We start from the raw sequence: 22,409 nt of genomic DNA on the forward strand, positions 1-22,409 counted from the left end.
CAGATAAAAACAGTCAACAATTACTTGCCTTACATTTCTGTTATCAAGCAGCAACTGAAGTTAGCAGAGGATGGTTTCGATCCATCGACCTCTGGGTTATGGGCCCAGCACGCTTCCGCTGCGCCACTCTGCTGACAGTTCTGGGACTTGAGGACTAGTTTTGGGTCATGGTTATCGTTAGCAGCTGACTGCTGTAAAATCCAATCTGATGTCAAGAAAACTTTGATTAAGCAAAGATTTGCTTTTCCCACCTTTTTCTGATTATGGTTTTGATCACTCAACATCTGAGACCAGCATGCACCCGATTGAAAGCTCTGCTTTCTGAGCACCATTGATGGGTGCAGACAAAGACTATCAAGAAGGGTTTGCCAAAGAGTTCTTATTTCTTTAAGTGGATCAAGTGAAGCTAACAGAGGACACTTTAGATTCTGCTTGTCAATAATGCAAAGCCCAAGATGTCAAGAAGAGGAGGTTCAAATAATGGTTTGCACACCCAGTCTTTTTTGTTAACACTGTATAAAGAGGAGCTAGCAAAAGATGGTTTCGATCCATCAACTTCTGGGTAATGAGCCCAGCACGCTTCCACAGCACCACTCTGCTCACTGCATTAGCCTGATGGGACTTGATTACTTGTTCATGGGCGTGGTTGTCCTTACCACGCCAAGTGTCTAAAGTCTAATCTGTTGTCAAGAGTAGTCTCTTTAAATGAATGCATCTGCTGGACATCTCTGCTTTCTGAGCACCCTATATATGTGTTTTTCATTTTTCCCTTGATGGGACTTTATGACTTGTTTTGGGTCATTGTTATCACTAGCAGCCAAATGTTCTAAAGTCTAATCTGGTTTTAGAAAAAGGTTTTTTTTTTGTAATAATGGCAAGTTTTGCCAACCCTTTCTGTTTGCATATATACAGGTAGACATCAACCAAGCAACAGTTTTCAATCACTTAAACAGCAGAAGTAGGCAGGTATCTACCATCTACCATCTAACCACCCCGGACAGGACTCGAACCCACAATCCTTGGTTTGGGAGGCTAGGGCCTCACACTTACAAACAGCAACACACAGCCCCACTAGAGCCCCAGTGGCCTATTGCTTATGCATTAGGCCACTGGGGCTCTAGTGGGGCTGTGTGTTGCTGTTTGTGAGTGTGAGGCTGATGGCATTATGGCCAGCAGAGGCAGGTTCCTGTGGATTTAGCTTAGTCAAAAAAAAAAAAAGACTCCTACTGAAAGCTGTTTTCTTTCTGATGAAGGTTTTAATCACTCAACCTCTGTGATCAACATGCACATCTCTGCTTTCAGATAAAAACAGCCAACGATTACTTGTCTTACATTTCTGTTATCAAGCAGCAACTGAAGTTAGCAGAGTGTCTAAAGTCTAGTCTGTTTTCAAGAGTAGTCTCTTTAAATGAATGCATCTGCTGGACATCTCTGCTTTCTGAGCACCCTATATATGTGTTTTTCATTTTTCCCTTGATGGGACTTTATGACTTGTTTTGGGTCATTGTTATCACTAGCAGCCAAATGTTCTAAAGTCTAATCTGGTTTTAGAAAAAGGTTTTTTTTTTGTAATAATGGCAAGTTTTGCCAACCCTTTCTGTTTGCATATATACAGGTAGACATCAACCAAGCAACAGTTTTCAATCACTTAAACAGCAGAAGTAGGCAGGTATCTACCATCTACCATCTACCATCTACCATCTAACCACCCCGGACAGGACTCGAACCCACAATCCTTGGTTTGGGAGGCTAGGGCCTCACACTCACAAACAGCAACACACAGCCCCACTAGAGCCCCAGTGGCCTATTGCTTATGCATTAGGCCACTGGGGCTCTAGTGGGGCTGTGTGTTGCTGTTTGTGAGTGTGAGGCTGATGGCATTATGGCCAGCAGAGGCAGGTTCCTGTGGATTTAGCTTAGTCAAAAAAAAAAAAAGACTCCTACTGAAAGCTGTTTTCTTTCTGATGAAGGTTTTAATCACTCAACCTCTGTGATCAACATGCACATCTCTGTTTTCAGATAAAAACAGCCAACGATTACTTGTCTTACATTTCTGTTATCAAGCAGCAACTGAAGTTAGCAGAGGATGGTTTCGATCCATCGACCTCTGGGTTATGGGCCCAGCACGCTTCCGCTGCGCCACTCTGCTGACAGTTCTGGGATTTGAGGACTTGTTTTAGGGTCATGGTTATCGTTAGCAGCCGACTGTTGTAAAATGCAATCTGATGTCAAGAAAACTTTGATTAAGCAAAGATTTGCTTTTCCCACCTTTTTCTCATGATGGTTTTGATCAATCAACATCTGGGACCAGCATGCACCCGATTGATAACTCTGCTTTCTGAGCACCATTGATGGTTGCAGACAAAGACTATCAAGAAGGGTTTGCCAAAGAGTTCTAATTTCTTTAAGTGGATCAAGTGAAGTTAACAGAAGACACTTTAGATTCTGCTTGTCAAATAATGCAAAGCCCAAGATGTCAAGAAGAGGAGGTTCAAATAAAGGTTTGCAAAGCCATTCACTATTGTTAACACTGAATAAAGAGGAGCTAGCAGAGGATGGTTTCGATCCATCGACCTCTGGGTTATGGGCCCAGCACGCTTCCGCTGCGCCACTCTGCTCGCTGCCCAAACCTGATGGGACTTGATGATTTGTTCATGGGCGTGGTTATCCTTACTACACCAAGTGTCTAAAGTCTAGTCTGTTTTCAAGAGTAGTCTCTTTAAATGAATGCATCTGCTGGACATCTCTGCTTTCTGAGCACCCTATATATGTGTTTTTCATTTTTCCCTTGATGGGACTTTATGACTTGTTTTGGGTCATTGTTATCACTAGCAGCCAAATGTTCTAAAGTCTAATCTGGTTTTAGAAAAAGGTTTTTTTTTTGTAATAATGGCAAGTTTTGCCAACCCTTTCTGTTTGCATATATACAGGTAGACATCAAGCAACAGTTTTCAATCACTTAAACAGCAGAAGTAGGCAGGTATCTACCATCTACCATCTAACCACCCCGGACAGGACTCGAACCCACAATCCTTGGTTTGGGAGGCTAGGGCCTCACACTCACAAACAGCAACACACAGCCCCACTAGAGCCCCAGTGGCCTAATGCTTATGCTAATGCTTATGCATTAGGCCACTGGGGCTCTAGTTGGGCTGTGTGTTGCTGTTTGTGAGTGTGAGGCTGATGGCATTATGGCCAGCAGAGGCAGGTTCCTGTGGATTTAGCTTAGTCAAAAAAAAAAAAAAAGACTCCTACTGAAAGCTGTTTTCTTTCTGATGAAGGTTTTAATCACTCAACCTCTGTGATCAACATGCACATCTCTGCTTTCAGATAAAAACAGCCAACAATTACTTGCCTTACATTTCTGTTATCAAGCAGCAACTGAAGTTAGCAGAGGATGGTTTCGATCCATCGACCTCTGGGTTATGGGCCCAGCACGCTTCCGCTGCGCCACTCTGCTGACAGTTCTGGGACTTGAGGACTAGTTTTGGGTCTTGAGGACTAGTTTTGGGTCATTGTTATCGTTAGCAGCCGACTGTTTTAAAATCCAATCTGATGTCAAGAAAACTTTGATTAAGCAATCATTTGCTTTTCCCACCTTTTTCTGATGATGGTTTTGATCAATCAACATCTCGGACCAGCATGCACCCGATTGATAACTCTGCTTTCTGAGTACCATTGATGGGTGCAGACGAAGACTATCAAGAAGGGTTTGCCAAAGAGTTCTTATTTCTTTAAGTGGATCAAGTAAAGTTAACAGAAGACACTTTAGATTCTGCTTGTCAATAATGCAAAGCCCAAGATGTCAAGAAGAGGAGGTTCAAATAAAGGTTTGCACAGCCATTCACTTTTGTTAACACTGAATAAAGAGGAGCTAGCAGAGGATGGTTTCGATCCATCGACCTCTGGGTTATGGGCCCAGCACGCTTCCGCTGCGCCACTCTGCTCACTGCCCAAACCTGATGGGACTTGATGATTTGTTCATGGGCGTGGTTATTCTTACTACACCAAGTGTCTAAAGTCTAGTCTGTTGTCAAGAGTAGTCTCTTTAAATGAATGCATCTGCTGGACATCTCTGCTTTCTGAGCACCCTATATATGTGTTTTTTATTTTTCCCTTGATGGGACTTTATGACTTGTTTTGGGTCATTGTTATCACTAGCAGCCAACCGTTCTAAAGTCTAATCTGGTTTTAGAAAAAGCTTTTTTTTTTGTAATGATGGCAAGCTTTGCCAACCCTTTCTGTTTGCATATATACAGGTAGACATCAAGCAACAGTTTTCAATCACTTAAACAGCAGAAGTAGGCAGGCATCTACCATCTAACCACTCCAGATGTAACTCGAACCCACAATCCCTGGCTTAGGAGGCCAGGGCCTTATCCATTTGGCCACTGGGGCTCTAGCGGGGCCGCATGTTGCTGTTCGTGAGTGTGAGGCTGATGGCATTATGGCCAGCAGAGGCAGGTTCCTGTGGATTTAGCTTAGTCAAAAAAAAAATTACTCCTTCGGAAAGCTGTTCTCTTTCTGATGATGGTTTTAATCACTCAACCTCTGGGACCAACATGCATCAGATGGACATCTCTGCTTTCAGATGAAAACAGTCAACAATTACTTGCCTTACATTTCTGTTATCAAGCAGCAACTGAAGTTAGCAGAGGATGGTTTCGATCCATCGACCTCTGGGTTATGGGCCCAGCACGCTTCCGCTGCGCCACTCTGCTGACAGTTCTGGGACTTGAGGACTTGTTTTGGGTCATGGTTATCGTTAGCAGCCAACTGTTGTAAAATGCAATCTGATGTCAATAAAACTTTGATTAAGCAAAGATTTGCTTTTCCCACCTTTTTCTCATGATGGTTTTGATCACTCAACATCTGGGACCAGCATGCACCCGATTGATAACTCTGCTTTCTGAGCACCATTGATGGTTGCAGACAAAGACTATCAAGAAGGGTTTGCCAAAGAGTTCTAATTTCTTTAAGTGGATCAAGTGAAGTTAACAGAAGACACTTTAGATTCTGCTTGTCAATAATGCAAAGCCCAAGATGTCAAGAAGAGGAGGTTCAAATAAAGGTTTGCAAAGCCATTCACTTTTGTTAACACTGAATAAAGAGGAGCTAGCAGAGGATGGTTTCGATCCATCGACCTCTGGGTTATGGGCCCAGCACGCTTCCGCTGCGCCACTCTGCTCGCTGCCCGAACCTGATGGGACTTGATGATTTGTTCATGGGCGTGGTTATCCTTACCATGCCAAGTGTCTAAAGTCTAGTCTATTTTCAAGAGTAGTCTCTTTAAATGAATGCATCTGCTGGACATCTCTGCTTTCTGAGCACCCTATATATGTGTTTTTCATTTTTCCCTTGATGGGACTTGATGACTTGTTTTGGGTCATTGTTATCACTAGCAGCCAACCGTTCTAAAGTCTAATTTGGTTTTAGAAAAAGTTGTTTTTTTTTGTAATGATGGCAAGCTTTGCCAACCCTTTCTGTTTGCATATATATACAGGTAGACATCAATCAAGCAACAGTTCTCAATCACTCAAATAGCAGAAGTGGGTAGGCATCTACCATCTAACCACCCCAAATGTGACTCGAACCCACAATCCCTGGCTTAGGAGGCCAGTGCCTTATCCATTAGGCCACTGGGGCTCTAGCGGGGCTGCATGTTGCTGTTCGTGAGTGTGAGGCTGATGGCATTATGGCCAGCAGAGGCAGGTTCCTGTAGATTTAGTTTAAAGTCACAAAAAAAGAATCACTCATACTGATAGCTGTTCTCTTTCTGATGATGGTTTTAATCACTCAACCTCTGGGACCAACATGCATCAGATGGACATCTCTGCTTTCAGATAAAAACAGTCAACAATTACTTGCCTTACATTTCTGTTATCAAGCAGCAACTGAAGTTAGCAGAGGATGGTTTCGATCCATCGACCTCTGGGTTATGGGCCCAGCACGCTTCCGCTGCGCCACTCTGCTGACAGTTCTGGGACTTGAGGACTAGTTTTGGGTCATGGTTATCGTTAGCAGCTGACTGCTGTAAAATCCAATCTGATGTCAAGAAAACTTTGATTAAGCAAAGATTTGCTTTTCCCACCTTTTTCTGATTATGGTTTTGATCACTCAACATCTGAGACCAGCATGCACCCGATTGAAAGCTCTGCTTTCTGAGCACCATTGATGGGTGCAGACAAAGACTATCAAGAAGGGTTTGCCAAAGAGTTCTTATTTCTTTAAGTGGATCAAGTGAAGCTAACAGAGGACACTTTAGATTCTGCTTGTCAATAATGCAAAGCCCAAGATGTCAAGAAGAGGAGGTTCAAATAATGGTTTGCACACCCAGTCTTTTTTGTTAACACTGTATAAAGAGGAGCTAGCAAAAGATGGTTTCGATCCATCAACTTCTGGGTAATGAGCCCAGCACGCTTCCACAGCACCACTCTGCTCACTGCATTAGCCTGATGGGACTTGATTACTTGTTCATGGGCGTGGTTGTCCTTACCACGCCAAGTGTCTAAAGTCTAATCTGTTGTCAAGAGTAGTCTCTTTAAATGAATGCATCTGCTGGACATCTCTGCTTTCTGAGCACCCTATATATGTGTTTTTCATTTTTCCCTTGATGGGACTTTATGACTTGTTTTGGGTCATTGTTATCACTAGCAGCCAAATGTTCTAAAGTCTAATCTGGTTTTAGAAAAAGGTTTTTTTTTTGTAATAATGGCAAGTTTTGCCAACCCTTTCTGTTTGCATATATACAGGTAGACATCAACCAAGCAACAGTTTTCAATCACTTAAACAGCAGAAGTAGGCAGGTATCTACCATCTACCATCTAACCACCCCGGACAGGACTCGAACCCACAATCCTTGGTTTGGGAGGCTAGGGCCTCACACTCACAAACAGCAACACACAGCCCCACTAGAGCCCCAGTGGCCTATTGCTTATGCATTAGGCCACTGGGGCTCTAGTGGGGCTGTGTGTTGCTGTTTGTGAGTGTGAGGCTGATGGCATTATGGCCAGCAGAGGCAGGTTCCTGTGGATTTAGCTTAGTCAAAAAAAAAAAAAAGACTCCTACTGAAAGCTGTTTTCTTTCTGATGAAGGTTTTAATCACTCAACCTCTGTGATCAACATGCACATCTCTGCTTTCAGATAAAAACAGCCAACGATTACTTGTCTTACATTTCTGTTATCAAGCAGCAACTGAAGTTAGCAGAGGATGGTTTCGATCCATCGACCTCTGGGTTATGGGCCCAGCACGCTTCCGCTGCGCCACTCTGCTGACAGTTCTGGGATTTGAGGACTTGTTTTAGGGTCATGGTTATCGTTAGCAGCCGACTGTTGTAAAATGCAATCTGATGTCAAGAAAACTTTGATTAAGCAAAGATTTGCTTTTCCCACCTTTTTCTCATGATGGTTTTGATCAATCAACATCTGGGACCAGCATGCACCCGATTGATAACTCTGCTTTCTGAGCACCATTGATGGTTGCAGACAAAGACTATCAAGAAGGGTTTGCCAAAGAGTTCTAATTTCTTTAAGTGGATCAAGTGAAGTTAACAGAAGACACTTTAGATTCTGCTTGTCAAATAATGCAAAGCCCAAGATGTCAAGAAGAGGAGGTTCAAATAAAGGTTTGCAAAGCCATTCACTATTGTTAACACTGAATAAAGAGGAGCTAGCAGAGGATGGTTTCGATCCATCGACCTCTGGGTTATGGGCCCAGCACGCTTCCGCTGCGCCACTCTGCTCGCTGCCCAAACCTGATGGGACTTGATGATTTGTTCATGGGCGTGGTTATCCTTACTACACCAAGTGTCTAAAGTCTAGTCTGTTGTCAAGAGTAGTCTCTTTAAATGAATGCATCTGTTGGACATCTCTGCTTTCTGAGCACCCTATATATGTGTTTTTCATTTTTCCCTTGATGGGACTTCATGACTTGTTTTGGGTCATTGTTATCACTAGCAGCCAACCGTTCTAAAGTCTAATTTGGTTTTAGAAAAAGTTTTTTTTTTTGTAATGATGGCAAGTTTTGCCAACCCTTTCTGTTTGCATATATACAGGTAGACATCAAGCAACAGTTTTCAATCACTTAAACAGCAAAAGTAGGCAGGCATCTACCATCTACCATCTACCATCTAACCACCCCAGATGTGACTCGAACCCACAATCCCTGGCTTAGGAGGCCAGGGCCTTATCCATTTGGCCACTAGGGCTCTAGCGGGGCCGCATGTTGCTGTTCGTGAGTGTGAGGCTGATGGCATTATGGCCAGCAGAGGCAGGTTCCTGTGGATTTAGCTTAGTCAAAAAAAAAATTACTCCTTCGGAAAGCTGTTCTCTTTCTGATGATGGTTTTAATCACTCAACCTCTGGGACCAACATGCATCAGATGGACATCTCTGCTTTCAGATGAAAACAGTCAACAATTACTTGCCTTACATTTCTGTTATCAAGCAGCAACTGAAGTTAGCAGAGGATGGTTTCGATCCATCGACCTCTGGGTTATGGGCCCAGCACGCTTCCGCTGCGCCACTCTGCTGACAGTTCTGGGACTTGAGGACTAGTTTTGGGTCTTGAGGACTAGTTTTGGGTCATAGTTATCGTTAGCAGCCGACTGTTGTAAAATCCAATCTGATGTCAAGAAAACTCTGATTAAGCAAAGATTTGCTTTTCCCACCTTTTTCTAATGATGGTTTTGATCACTCAACATCTGGGACCAGCATGCACCCGATTGATAACTCTGCTTTCTGAGCACCATTGATGGGTGCAGACAAAGACTATCAAGAAGAGTTTGCCAAAGAGTTCTTATTTCTTTAAGTGGATCAAGTGAAGTTAACAGAAGACACTTTAGATTCTGCTTGTCAATAATGCAAAGCCCAAGACGTCAAGAAGAGGAGGTTCAAATAAAGGTTTGCACAGCCATTCACTTTTGTTAACACTGAATAAAGAGGAGTTAGCAGAGGATGGTTTCGATCCATCGACCTCTGGGTTATGGGCCCAGCACGCTTCCGCTGCGCCACTCTGCTCACTTCCTATACCTGATGGGACTTGATGACTTATTCATGGGCGTGGTTCTCCTTACCAGACCAAGTGTCTAAAGTCTAGTCTGTTGTCAAGAGTAGTCTCTTTAAATGAATGCATCTGCTGGACATCTCTGCTTTCTGAGCACCCTATATATGTGTTTTTCATTTTTCCCTTGATGGGACTTCATGACTTGTTTTGGGTCATTGTTATCACTAGCAGCCAAATGTTCTAAAGTCTAATCTGGTTTTAGAAAAAGGTTTTTTTTTTTGTAATGATGGCAAGCTTTGCCAACCCTTTCTGTTTGCATATATACAGATAGTACAAATTTTCTTTTTAATTTTTTTAACATGATAGGAATATTAAAAGTTTTTATTTACCTCTAATAAAATTTAAGAGTATACTTCATTGTAGTATGAGAGACAGTAATTAAAAATGCTCCTCAACAATGTAATATTTGAGAAACATTTTCTGTGCCAGGTAGCATGGTGGTGCAGCTGGTAGTACAGGTGCTGCACAGCAACATAGGGTTAGGAGAACCTTTATTAATTCATTACCTTTGTTTACATTTACATTACATTTTCGGCATTTAGCTTTTGTCCACGAACTTACAGTACTGTGACAGTGTATTGTGTCTAAAAAAATTTGAGGTTAAGGGCCTTGCTCAAGGGCAATTTCAACAAACAATTTCTATACCGTTCAATGGACATTAGACACATTGCATTATTTAATGTAGTCTACATAACTTAAGGGCTGCACGGTGGCCAGGTGGGTAGCACTGTTGCCTCACAGCAAGAAAGTCCTCGGTTCGATTCCCAGGCAGGGCAGTCTGGGTCCTTTCTGTGTGGAGTTTGCATGTTTTCCCCGTGTCTGTGTGGGTTTCCTCCCACAGTCCAAAAACATGCCGTCAGGTTAATTGGAGACACTGAATTGCCTTATAGGTGAATGGGTGTGTGTCCGTCCAGGGTGTTACTGTGTGCCTTGCGCTCATTGAAAAGCTTGGATAGGCTCCAGTGAAACCCCACCACGACCCTGATTGGATAAGCGGTTAAGAAATTGAGTGAGAGAGTAAATAACTTAATTTAAAAACAGTGTGTAAGTTTCTGGACATTTCTTGTTTAGAGAAAAAGAAAGATAAAGTTAGATTAGAAGTTAGAAGTGATCGACTCATTATTCCTGCTGTAACATTAATTAAAGTCAGAGATTGACTTGTTTTGAAAGTGTTTCACAATATAACTAATCAAAATGAAATGAAATTAATAAGATTTTTCTTTAACAAAGTTTAGCAATTGTTAGCAAGTTGCCATAGTGGAGGTGATGTATGTGAAAAAAGCAGTCCAGGGTGTGCAGGCACTTTTGTTTTATAGATAAACTGAAAAAATGTTATATTTTAAAAGTGCAAACTATGACAATAAACTTTTAAAAAACCTTCAGTACACTGCACGGTATGCACATGCAACCACTTCAAAATCAGCTAGTGGTTTTATTCCTCCTTACGTCAACACTCAGTATGCTTTGTGTTTGCACTTTACTCAGTTGCTTTATTAGAGCAAACGTTTTAATGTGGAGAAGAACTTTGCTTTCTCATTTAATGCATTTGGTAAACCCTGGCATCCAGAGCCACAAAGAAAACACCGTCCTTAGATCCACATTCTGTTTTTCATTCTGCTTAAAGGCAGCTTATTCTGATTTGTTAATTAAAATATATTTTACTGTGTTAGAGTTATTGCCCAACGGTTTTACCTTAGGGTATAACTCCGGGCATTATAATAAAAAAAAATATGAAAATTGCATAAGCTCTGGCAGCCAGCAGTTTTGCAATAATGACTTGGCAGTGATGATCTGTGAATGCTGCTTCTTGTTGTGTTACATTAGTTTTGTAAGGTGATACTTGTGTGCAGTGCCAAGTATTGGAATGATAAGGAAATGTGGACACATTATACGCATGACTGCTCATTTTACTCAGAATGTAAAGAAAAACCCACAGGATTCTCAGGAATGCTATGCTTAATGACACTGATAATGGACTGCATTTTACCAGCTTCCTCAGACACACAGTCTGCTGATTGAGAAGTTTTTTGGGGTGCTTACTGGTATCCTTAAAATAAATGTACAGTGATACCTCAAAACTCAACGTCAGTTGGTTCTGGGAGTGGCGTTGATTTTAAAAGACATTGAGTTTCAGGGTTTTTTTTCCCATAAGGATGTATGGGAAACCTGTTAATGTGTTCCATGGTCCCGTGGAGCTGCATATATTTTAGTCTAATGTTAAATAATGGGGTTGTTTTTGACACTTATACACTGAGAATAACACAAATATAATACATTGAAATAAAAAGCTAATTCTCACAATTTCTCAGAACCCTGAGATGTAACACAAGTTTAAAAGTGAAACAGTAAGGAAAATCCAGATAAACACAGATACATGTGGAGCTTTCAGGTTATTCCACACAAATGCGGATTTGTCTCATATTCACACTTTGATGACATTTACCGCTCAAGCCGAGCGCTGAACATTGAAAACGGCTGTTCATTGTTAATTTGAAATTAACTAAATTTTTTTTTTTAAAACAAACTGAACACGTTGAGTTTAAGGGAAACAAATTTAAGGGTACACATTTTTGACGAAAGGCGTGGCGTTTAAAAGATTTTGAGTTTAGGGGACGTTAAGTTACAAGGTACCATTGTATTCTTTTTAAGACTTTATTATTTACCTCAAATAAAATTTAAGAGTATATTTTGTTGCAGTAATTAAAATGTTCCTCAAATAATATAATATTGAGAAACATTGTCTGTGCCAGGTAGCATTGCAGCGCAGCTGGTATAGTGCAGGTTCTGGAGAACCTTGATTTAATCATCACCTTTGTTCACTGTCTGTGAAATTCTGTGCCTATGTGAGTTTTCATCTGGGTATTCCTGCTTCTTCCCATTTTCCTAAAATAAAGGGAAAGGGTGCAAAGTGTAGAACAGCACTTGTAAGGTTTTCTCAGGTGTGAGGCAGTGATTAAATATGTAAAGGTGTGTTTTTGTGTACGTTTAAGCTACCATACAGATAACTTTATGGGAATGCAGTTACTGACTGTAGCCCATCTATTGTTTTGTCTGGACTGTATCCCATTTATTAATTAAATGGGACCCCAAAAGACCCCCACTGACTTGATGTTATTCTGGTGGTGAACTATTCTCAGCACTGCATTGACACTAACATTGTAATAACATGGTAGTGTGTGTTTTATTTGTATAAGGTATTAGATGCAGCAGTGTTGTTGGGATTTTTTAACTCAGTGTCAGTGCTGGGAGGGAAATATCACTCCAACCAAATGTATGTTTATACTCAGCCAGGTCATTCTATCTGATTCCATGTTTCATTCTATCTGATACACTTTGTGCAGTGTACCACCATTTCTGCTCTAGTGTTTTCATTATAATATGAAGCAAACTTTTTTCTGATCATTTTACATAGTCATTGATGCTGGTAAGTTATTAATGAATGTTGCCGGAGTTGCAGACATAATAGTGCTTTTAAATATTTTATTTTTAGCAGACACGTTTATCCAAAGCGACTTACAGTGTATCACAGAAGTGAGTACACCCCTCACATTTCTGCAAATATTTTATTATATCTTTTCATGGGACAACACTATAGACATGAAACTTGGATATAACTTAGAGTAGTCAGTGTACAGCTTGTATAGCAGTGTAGATTTACTGTCTTCTGAAAATAACTCAACACACAGCCATTAATGTCTAAATGGCTGGCAACATAAGTGAGTACACCCCACAGTGAACATGTCCAAATTGTGCCCAAAGTGTCAATATTTTGTGTGACCACCATTATTATCCAGCACTGCCTTAACCCTCCTGGGCATGGAATTCACCAGAGCTGCACAGGTTGCTACTGGAATCCTCTTCCACTCCTCCATGATGACATCACGGAGCTGGTGGATGTTAGACACCTTGAACTCCTCCACCTTCCACTTGAGGATGCGCCACAGGTGCTAAATTGGGTTTAGTCCATCACCTTTACCTTCAGCTTCCTCAGCAAGGCAGTTGTCATCTTGGAGGTTGTGTTTGGGGTTGTTATCCTGTTGGAAAACTGCCATGAGGCCCAGTTTTCGAAGGGAGGGTATCATGCTCTGTTTCAGAATGTCACAGTACATGTTGGAATTCATGTTTCCCTCAATGAACTGCAGCTCCCCAGTGCCAGCAACACTCATGCAGCCCAAGACCATGATGCTACCACCACCATGCTTGACTGTAGGCAAGATACAGTTGTCTTGGTACTTCTCACCAGGGCGCCGCCACACATGCTGGACACCATCTGAGCCAAACAAGTTTATCTTGGTCTCGTCAGACCACAGGGCATTCCAGTAATCCATGTTCTTGGACTGCTTGTCTTCAGCAAACTGTTTGCGGGCTTTCTTGTGCGTTAGCTTCCTTCTGGGATGACGACCATGCAGACCGAGTTGATGCAGTGTGCGGCGTATGGTCTGAGCACTGACAGGCTGACCTCCCACGTCTTCAACCTCTGCAGCAATGCTGGCAGCACTCATGTGTCTATTTTTTAAAGCCAACCTCTGGATATGACGCCGAACACGTGGACTCAACTTCTTTGATCGACCCTGGCGAAGCCTGTTCCGAGTGGAACCTGTCCTGGAAAACCGCTGTATGACCTTGGCCACCACGCTGTAGCTCAGTTTCAGGGTGTTAGCAATCTTCTTATAGCCCAGGCCATCTTTGTGGAGAGCAACAATTCTATTTCTCACATCCTCAGAGAGTTATTTGCCATGAGGTGCCATGTTGAATATCCAGTGGCCAGTATGAGAGAATTGTACCCAAAACACCAAATTTACCAGCCCTGCTCCCCATTTACACCTGGGACCTTGACACATGACACCAGGGAGGGACAACGACACATTTGGGCACAATTTGGACATGTTCACTGTGGGGTGTACTCACTTATGTTGCCAGCTATTTAGACATTAATGGCTGTGTGTTGAGTTATTTTCAGAAGACAGTAAATCTACACTGCTATACAAGCTGTACACTGACTACTCTAAGTTATATCCAAGTTTCATGTCTATAGTGTTGTCCCATGAAAAGATATAATGAAATATTTGCAGAAATGTGAGGGGTGTACTCACTTTTGTGATACACTGTACATAATGAGCTGAACACGATGAGCAATTGAGGGTTAAGAACCTTGCTCAGGCACCCAACAGTGGCAACTTGGTGGTGGCAGGGCTTGAACCGGCAACCTTCTGTTTACTAGTCCAGGACCTTAACCACTGAGCTAACTAACCATTAGAGCATATATTAGTATGTTTACAGCATAGGTCCTAATACATTCTGGGTGATAACAATATATTTAACAGTATATTTTTAACATAGAATCTAACACAGATGTAATTTTAAGTAGATTGTGCTTATTTTTATAGTGAATGTTAAAGTCTCCAACAGGTAAAGACTTATTAGTTGATACTAGTACTAAATCAGAGAGAAAGTCATTAAGCTTTAGCATGTAGGTAAAGTAATTAAGCTATGTGGCATGGCCTAGTAATTTCCTGTAAATGATTATAATTGACTACAGCTGGTCAGTTTTTTGTGTCTATATAAATAGGGCTAAAACTGCAGCTATTAAAAGTCTTTAAGTTAACAAACCCAAACTGTTACCTTAACCTAAGAGAAAACTTGTCCAGGTCAGATTTTTCACTCAGAATCAATCAAAAACAGGTCTGATGTAAAAAAAAAAATACATGTATGTTTTTTTTGGCAAAGATGAATGTGTTCTAATGTTGAAACTAATGTTGGGTTTAGCAAAACAGCAGTAGCACATAATACATCCACCACCATGCCTAAAGTAGGTACAGTGTTGTTGGGTTTAACAAAACAGCAATAGCACATAATACTACCACTACCATTATTAATTAATGTAATTAATTGTAATATTTTATAAATAATTCATATAAATGCAATTTTAGATAATACTTTTCAAAGACTTGTGGAAACCTTGCTTTTAAGTGAAGCCGGTCCATGTTTTTGAAGCACGTGTTGTTTTTTCTACACATCTAACATTAATATCGGATAACAGTTGGTAAGATAAAAAAACAAGCGGCCCAACCCTTTTTATGGAGATCTAGCAAGTTTAGTGCCAACAGTAATTTAATACACCTCATGCAGCTAATCAAGATTTTTATAAACAGGTCAGACAATCTTTGTCAGAATGTTGCAATCAAAATCAAAATGCTAGTTAGCGAATCAAGAGATAGCTGGAGCAGAAAGGGATATTGTTTCTACTTCATATATTAACCAAAATAACAGATAATCTCAGAGGGAACCGATCCACAAATCTGTGAATAATTCAGCTTATATAAGGAAGATGCTGACTTCAATAATTTCGTTTGGGATAAATCAAAGTATCTACACTGATCAGCCATAAAAAATCACCTCCTTATTTCTACACTCACTGTCCATTTTATCAGCTCCACTTACCATATAGAAGCACTTTGTAGTTCTACAATTACTGACTGTAGTCTATCTGTTTCTCTGCATGCTTTGTTAGCCCCCTCTCATGCTGTTCTTTAATGGTCAGCCTTGATGCAGACATGTAATGTATTGTAACACTCAGAATTGAGTAAATTAGGAAAATGTGAAATGCACACTCGTATAACAAAGGGATAATACATAAACAACTGTGAACAGTATTTATGTCATTTATAAGTGGAATAACAGATCACCCAGAGGGAAGGCACTTCAAACCCGTGACAAATTCAACTTGTGTTGAACTCATGAGGAACAGCAGTGCTGAAAAGACTGTGTTTAAATGTTCAGAGTGAAAGCTGAAAGCTGCAGTGAACCTTGTTACTTATTATTGAGAAACACATTGAGCAACACCAATCAGTTCCATAGCTACACTGCCAACAGTGACAAAATACAAGATTTGATTTGCATTTGTTACAGTTCACATTAGGATAATTTCTTTATCATGGAAAAAACAGATGTGCTTGTCAGAGATTCGTTCTTTATTTAATAAGGGGTAAGAAACAGGTGTGATAGCACCTGTACACCAGCGCTCTTCAGATAGAGCAGATCACAACCTGTTCAACGTACGTATCAACATCCTAACCTAATGTGTGGTACAGGATTCTCTGGTTCAACCACTTAGGGCACAATTCAGAGGATTTACCTAATGAATAATTTAAATAATGGCATGAATCAGGTGTGGAGAACTCAACATCAATTTTTTTGAAATTGGTAACTCATCTGACAACACACAGTTCAATTGTCTTTATATTAATCTGAGATGAGCTTGGGCCCAGAGAGCTGCTGGAGACCCCGACAGCGTCCGAGGAGGGTGTATATTCACCTGACACACACTCCCTCCAACAGGCGCGCAGTCCTACCAGTCCCTTCTTATTCACCCATACTTCAATGGATTTGCGTGTGAGGTCGGTTTCACGCACAGATAGCCATGCCCCGATCTCTGCGCTCCTCCACTTTTTAAACAGGCGCCCGGGGCAACCAAGGTCCTTACACAGGGTTGATAACCCTGCGTCTTAGTCCGGTCTTTCTTACCCAGCAGACTGGAAGCCAATTTTGTCTGCTGCAGGCATTTGCCAATTATCCAGCAGTTGTGGACTGTGTGATTGACAATGGTTTTCCGAAATACATGTGACTATATTAACACAGTAGCATGATGGTTTCTTATGCAATGCTGTCTCACATTCTTTAGTGATTTCTTGGCTTTGCCTACTGAGCCTTTGCTGGATCCACCTTTTATGCCAAATCGTGATTCCCTCACCTGTTAGCAGCTCACCTGCTTATGTTTTAAAACGATGTAACTTGAATATTCTGTAAATCTTCCACTCTTATTTTGCCTGTTTTAACCATTTTTTAAGTGTGGTGAAGGTATCAATTTCAAAAGGTGTTTATACACCGATCAGGCATAATAACATTATGACCACCTTCCTAATATTGTGTTGGTCCCCCTTTTTTTCTGACAAAACAGCAACTGTGATGCACTGTGTATTCTGACACCTTTCTATCAGAACCAGCATTAACTTCTTCAGCAATTTGAGCTACAGTAGCTCATCTGTTGGATCGGACCACACGGGCCAGCCTTCGCTCCCCGTGTGCATCAATGAGCCTTGGCCGTCCATGACCCTGTCGCCGGTTTACCACTGTTCCTTCCTTGGACCACTTTTGATAGATACTGACCACTACAGAACACGAACACCCCACAAGAGCTGCAGTTTTGGAGATGCTCTGACCCAGTCGTCTAGCCATCACAATTAGGCCCTTGTCAAACTCGCTCAAGTCCTTACGCTCGCCCATTTTAACTTTGAGGATAAAATGTTCACTTGCTGCCTAATATATCCCACCCACTAACAGGTGCCGTGATGAAGAGATAATCAGTGTTATTCACTTCACCTGACAGTGGTCATAATGTTATGCCTAGTCAGTGTATTTACAAAATACAATCAAATTAGTCAGGCAAAATAATTATTAATTTATAGTAATTTTTTGTACTTTTCTGTCAGTTAAATGATTTGATTTGATGTTTTTTATTTCACAAAATGTCTCAGCTTTTCTGAAAATGGAAATTGTTTAGTCAAAAATTTACATATTTAAAGTGGTTTATCATTAACAATATTAGTTGTATTCCATACTAAAATAATATATGAGCAGGGTAGGTATATAAGTATATAAAGCACAATTCATTTTAAATGACAGCAATACAATCTATTGGTCAGCTACCTTACATGCCCCCTTATATTATAAATAATTATTATTATTTAATTGATACTTAAATATGTTTAAGACCTTACATGATTAATCCGATAATAATCCTAACCAAATTGTGGATTAAAATTCTTGGTTTTAGTGTTGCAGAAGGTTCCATGTTCCCGCAGAGACAATTCACTCTGTCATCAGTTCTTAATAAATTCTTCAGAAATCTCCCAATCCAGTTCTGTGGCCTTTATGAAACAACATTATCATAAACTCATACACTTTTTTTCCTTGTGTTATGTGAACCTGCTGTTTGTTAATTCTTGGGGGAAGTGTTTATGTCTAAACTGAATGAACAAATCATTCCTGTGAATTCCTGAGAATATAGAGGTGTCAGTTACATGAGGCATGAAATGTTTAGTCAAGCATCAGAGTTTGTTGTTTATTCTACCAAGAGCCATGAAGGAAGTCATGAAATTTCTCTGAATTGTGATTTCTCAGAGAATACATTTACAGCATACACTTTTATCCAAAGTGACTTACACAATGAGTGGAACACGATGAGCAAATTAGGGTTAAGGGCCTTCCTTGCTCAAGGACCCAACAGTGGCAACTTGGTGGTGGCGGGGCTTGAACCGGCAACCTTCTGTTTACTAGTCCAGTACCTTAACCACTGAGCTATCACTGGCTACATTGCAGACCTTTAATTTATTTTACAGGCTGGTGTTTGTATGAATGTCAACATTGACAACAAACCAGGTGTGTAACCTGAATACAATCCAAATAGCAGTTTGGAACATGATAGTAAGTGTTGCCTTTAAGAACCGACATGCTATTTACTTTAGCTCTCTGTGCCTCTGATTTTAAGCTTTGTGTAAGCTATTGCCTCATAGCAGATCTATTGTTCCTCCTTTAATGATTAACTTTTTTAGGAAAAAGCAAACAGGGGCAATTTAGGGCTAGTAATGAGGTAAAAAAAAACTAAATAATGATGTGATTCCAAACAGGTGACGTCAACAGGTGACTGTAATCATGGTTTGGTACAAAAGCAGCATCCAGGAAAGGCTGAGTCTTTGATGAGCGAAGATGATCAGAAGATCTCCAGTTTGTCAACAAATGCGTGAGAAAATTATTGAAATATTTAAAAACAATGAACTTCAAAGAAAGATTGGAAGGGATTTACATATTGTTCCCTCTACAGTGTATAATATCAAATTAAACCATTCAAGAAATCGGGAGGAATTTCAGTGCATAAAGACATGGGCGCAAGCTTAAGCTGAACGCCTGTGATCTTCGATCCCTCAGACGGCACTGCATCAAGAACCACCACTCAACAATAGCTGGTATAACCACATGGGTGAGGGATTAATTTGGCAAACCTTTGTCAAGCACTACAATATAGAGTTACATGCACAAATGCCCCTTAAAACTTTACTGTGCAAAAAAAAGCCTTATGTTAACCATGTCCAGAAGTGGTGTCGCCTTCTCTGGGCTCAGAGGCATCTAGGATGGACCATCACACAGTGGAAACGTGTATTGTGGTCAGATGAATCAGCATTCCAGGTCTTTTTTGGAAAAAATGGACGCCGTGTGCTCCGGACCGAAGACAAAAAGGACCATCCAGACTGTTATCAGCAACAAGTCCAAAAGCCAGGGTCTGTCATGGTATTGGGTTGTGTCAGTGCCCTTGGCAAATGTCATTTACACTTCTGTGATGGCGGCATTAATGCAGAAAAGTACATTGACATCTTAGAGCAACATATGACGTCATCTTTTCCAGGGACGTCCATGCATTTTTCAACAAGACGATGCAAAACCACATGCTGCACACATTACAAAGGCATGGCTGCAGAAGAAGAGGCTACGTGTACTGGACTGGCCTGCCTGCAGTCCTGAATAGAGAATGTGTGGAGAATTTTGAAAGGAAAAATGCGACAACGACGACCTCGTACTGTTGCACATCTTAAGACGTGTTTGCAGGAAGAATGGGACAAAATAAAAGCTGAAACACTAAATCACTTGGTCTCCTCGGTGCCAAAACATCTATTAAGTGTGGTGAAAAGGAATGGCAACGTTACAGAGTGGTAAATGCTTTACTGTCCCAACTTTTTTGGAATGTGTTGCAGACCTGAAATGCAGGAATTAATGTTTATTAATAATTGAAATGAAGTTGAGCAGATAAAACATGAAATATCTCAGGTTCATCCTGTCTGCAATCAAATAAAAGTCAAAGTAAATGTAAGGAACACTGTGTTTTTTTATTATTTGCATTTTTCATGCTGTCCCAACTTTTTCTGATTTGGGGTTGTATTTTTCATGTGTTTAAGTTCGACTAGAGTATCATTTAGTTCCGATATGGCAAAATTTGATGTGAAATTATTACTGACATTACAGTTTTGGTAGTGTGACGACACATTTCTATGCCTTCATATCAAGTTTACAGAAAGGTTAGTGTATACTTGATACTACAAGCCAACAAGTGCTCTGCAGATGTTGGCAATCCATGAAGCTTTTTATTTGCAGTTTATTATCATTTTTATTGGGCTGTTTTAAAGATTTGGTGTCTTAATTAACATTTTGGTAGAAAGGTAGAAAACACTGAAAACCCTTTGACAGTTTTTGCGAGTCTGAATTTTAGTGGATGTGATGTTACTCTATTTGTTTAAAAAGTTGTCACAATGATTCAAAGAAATCAGCATTATCCACCATTACAGTTCTAAACAATGGTTCGGAAAGATGTCATCATATTGCTCAACTACTGAGCAACGTGTCCTCGGTTGAACTTCATGTTCTCTGATGGTCCCTTCAATGCCAAGTGCCTCCCAGTTAGACTCTGAAATCTTCATGCCTGTCAAACTTCGTCAGTCATACTAATGAATACAGCTGTAAAGGCCACATTCTAATCTGTCCAACATGTTACGGGAGCAATTCAGGGCAAGATAATAGAGCAGGTCAATCTATTGTCCCTGTACATTAGTTCTCTTTTGGGTAACTTTAACTATTTTTTTGACATTTGCTGCTTTATAGCACTTACAACATATGCAGATCAGTCCTAGAAAGCAGCCCAGTGGTGTACAGGCAATGTTGCTGTCATACAGCTCCTGTTACCTTTGGCTTAATTGCTACATTTGGAATGTGTAGCATGGTCTATGTCTGCAGGGTTTTCCACTGGGTCCTTCTTTTTCCTCATACATCCAAAAAATGTGCCAGTGGTTTACCTACTCCAATTTTCCCCTAGGTCTAAGTGAGTGTAAATGAAAAACTGCTTATGTACTTGACTGCAAGTGACTCACACACTGTACAACATATATTTCAGTCTTGCACCTATTGTTTTTATATAAGAGTCTGTGCCCACAACTACCACGATTAGGATATGCAGTTACCAAAGATTAATTAATGAAACAATTAGTTTTGTGTTAATTAGGACAATTTTAATCCACTCCAAAAATTAGAAGGAAGCTTTTTCAGAAGAATGAAGAAAGGGTCAACTTCATATTAATGCCTATAATTTTAAAATATGAAGGTCAAAAGCTCAAGCATAGGTTTCATATACTTATGGACGTAAATGGTCATAGTCTGGTTGCTGAGTCTGCAATTAGCTCCAAAAAAGTGTTCATTTTGGAGACAGCTGTATGGTACTTTTAAATTCTGAAGGTACCAGTCCTGCATTTTTTATTGTAGATGTTTTTTTCATGGCAGCCTTTGTGAAATAATACTTGCTTGACTTGGAAAAGTATTGTAGCGTCCGCCACTGGGGGGCCGGAACGGGCTTTACCCAGAAGGACTTGCGGCCGTGGTATCCAGACTTACCGTAGCCATGTAGCCCAGTGTTAGGGATGGTGTGGCTACGCTAAGGGCTGGATAAGCAGCTCTTTGTTTGTCTGTCTGTTGTGTGAATGTCCATGTGTATGAATGAATGTCTAAAATAACCATCTCGCGGCCCCGACACCCCTTCCTCCATACTTGCCGGTGCCACATTGGTTTCAGAAGTGGGATCCAGGTGCCCTGGAATCAGGGTAATGGCAAAAGAAATCAAGTTTTCAAGATCTGGCGAAGATGAAGAATGCAGCTTCCGGTGGACCTGATGGGGGCTCAGGTCCAGCAGCGGTGGCAGCAGCAGGGGGCGACGGCACGGCGGCGTGTGGAGATCGTCGCTTGGATGGACGAGCAGGGCGGCGAAGTATCCGGCAGAGCCAGCGGCAAGAGACGGCGGCATGCTGGCGAGCGGACTGGTGTTCAGGGTGGCGCTGGCTGGACCGGCATTCCCGAGCTCGGCGCGACGAGAGCTGACGCGGGCTTGCTGTTCGGGTGCGCTGGCCCAGATGAACTGCTGGGGCCGGAGAGGCTGGCGGCTTCGGGCGGCGGTCAGGGAGACGGAGCATGCAGAACGTGCAGTGCTCATCTTATTGGGCTGCGCCCGCCGGACCGGGTCGGTGCCGCATGCCAGCGGGCCCAGATGAGCAGTGGGTGGAGACAGCGGCTTGGCAGCTGGCGTGATGGGTTGCGGTGAGTGCGGACATGGAGCCACCCGGTGCACCACCTCGGGGGACTTTGTGGGGGTTGATTGGGTCATTGAACGTCGCTGGATGGACGCGGCGAACACCCGGCGGTTGGCGGCAAGATGACATCATAACGTTGAATGAGTTGGTGTGCTGGTGTTCTGAGCT

General features: G+C 41.4%; 13 non-coding genes across 13 annotated transcripts; all 13 read right to left on the bottom strand.

Moving 5' to 3' along the window:
• Positions 1–61: 61 nt before the first annotated feature.
• Positions 62–133, bottom strand: trnam-cau (transfer RNA methionine (anticodon CAU)). Its single transcript has one exon. It is a non-coding gene; the product is annotated as a tRNA-Met (tRNA).
• Positions 134–2,077: 1,944 nt separating this feature from the next.
• On the bottom strand, positions 2,078–2,149 carry trnam-cau (transfer RNA methionine (anticodon CAU)). Its single transcript has one exon. It is a non-coding gene; the product is annotated as a tRNA-Met (tRNA).
• Positions 2,150–2,546: 397 nt separating this feature from the next.
• Positions 2,547–2,618, bottom strand: trnam-cau (transfer RNA methionine (anticodon CAU)). The gene has a single exon. It is a non-coding gene; the product is annotated as a tRNA-Met (tRNA).
• Positions 2,619–3,388: 770 nt separating this feature from the next.
• trnam-cau (transfer RNA methionine (anticodon CAU)) lies at positions 3,389–3,460 on the bottom strand. Its single transcript has one exon. It is a non-coding gene; the product is annotated as a tRNA-Met (tRNA).
• A 415-nt stretch (positions 3,461–3,875) lies between these two features.
• On the bottom strand, positions 3,876–3,947 carry trnam-cau (transfer RNA methionine (anticodon CAU)). The gene has a single exon. It is a non-coding gene; the product is annotated as a tRNA-Met (tRNA).
• Positions 3,948–4,649: 702 nt separating this feature from the next.
• On the bottom strand, positions 4,650–4,721 carry trnam-cau (transfer RNA methionine (anticodon CAU)). Its single transcript has one exon. It is a non-coding gene; the product is annotated as a tRNA-Met (tRNA).
• Positions 4,722–5,116: 395 nt separating this feature from the next.
• Positions 5,117–5,188, bottom strand: trnam-cau (transfer RNA methionine (anticodon CAU)). The gene has a single exon. It is a non-coding gene; the product is annotated as a tRNA-Met (tRNA).
• A 385-nt stretch (positions 5,189–5,573) lies between these two features.
• On the bottom strand, positions 5,574–5,646 carry trnar-ccu (transfer RNA arginine (anticodon CCU)). Its single transcript has one exon. It is a non-coding gene; the product is annotated as a tRNA-Arg (tRNA).
• A 255-nt stretch (positions 5,647–5,901) lies between these two features.
• trnam-cau (transfer RNA methionine (anticodon CAU)) lies at positions 5,902–5,973 on the bottom strand. The gene has a single exon. It is a non-coding gene; the product is annotated as a tRNA-Met (tRNA).
• A 1,228-nt stretch (positions 5,974–7,201) lies between these two features.
• Positions 7,202–7,273, bottom strand: trnam-cau (transfer RNA methionine (anticodon CAU)). Its single transcript has one exon. It is a non-coding gene; the product is annotated as a tRNA-Met (tRNA).
• A 397-nt stretch (positions 7,274–7,670) lies between these two features.
• On the bottom strand, positions 7,671–7,742 carry trnam-cau (transfer RNA methionine (anticodon CAU)). The gene has a single exon. It is a non-coding gene; the product is annotated as a tRNA-Met (tRNA).
• A 716-nt stretch (positions 7,743–8,458) lies between these two features.
• Positions 8,459–8,530, bottom strand: trnam-cau (transfer RNA methionine (anticodon CAU)). The gene has a single exon. It is a non-coding gene; the product is annotated as a tRNA-Met (tRNA).
• A 415-nt stretch (positions 8,531–8,945) lies between these two features.
• trnam-cau (transfer RNA methionine (anticodon CAU)) lies at positions 8,946–9,017 on the bottom strand. The gene has a single exon. It is a non-coding gene; the product is annotated as a tRNA-Met (tRNA).
• Positions 9,018–22,409: the final 13,392 nt, after the last annotated feature.

This window comes from Trichomycterus rosablanca, chromosome 2 (genome assembly GCF_030014385.1).
Source record: "Trichomycterus rosablanca isolate fTriRos1 chromosome 2, fTriRos1.hap1, whole genome shotgun sequence".
Taxonomy (NCBI): Eukaryota; Metazoa; Chordata; class Actinopteri; order Siluriformes; family Trichomycteridae; genus Trichomycterus; species Trichomycterus rosablanca.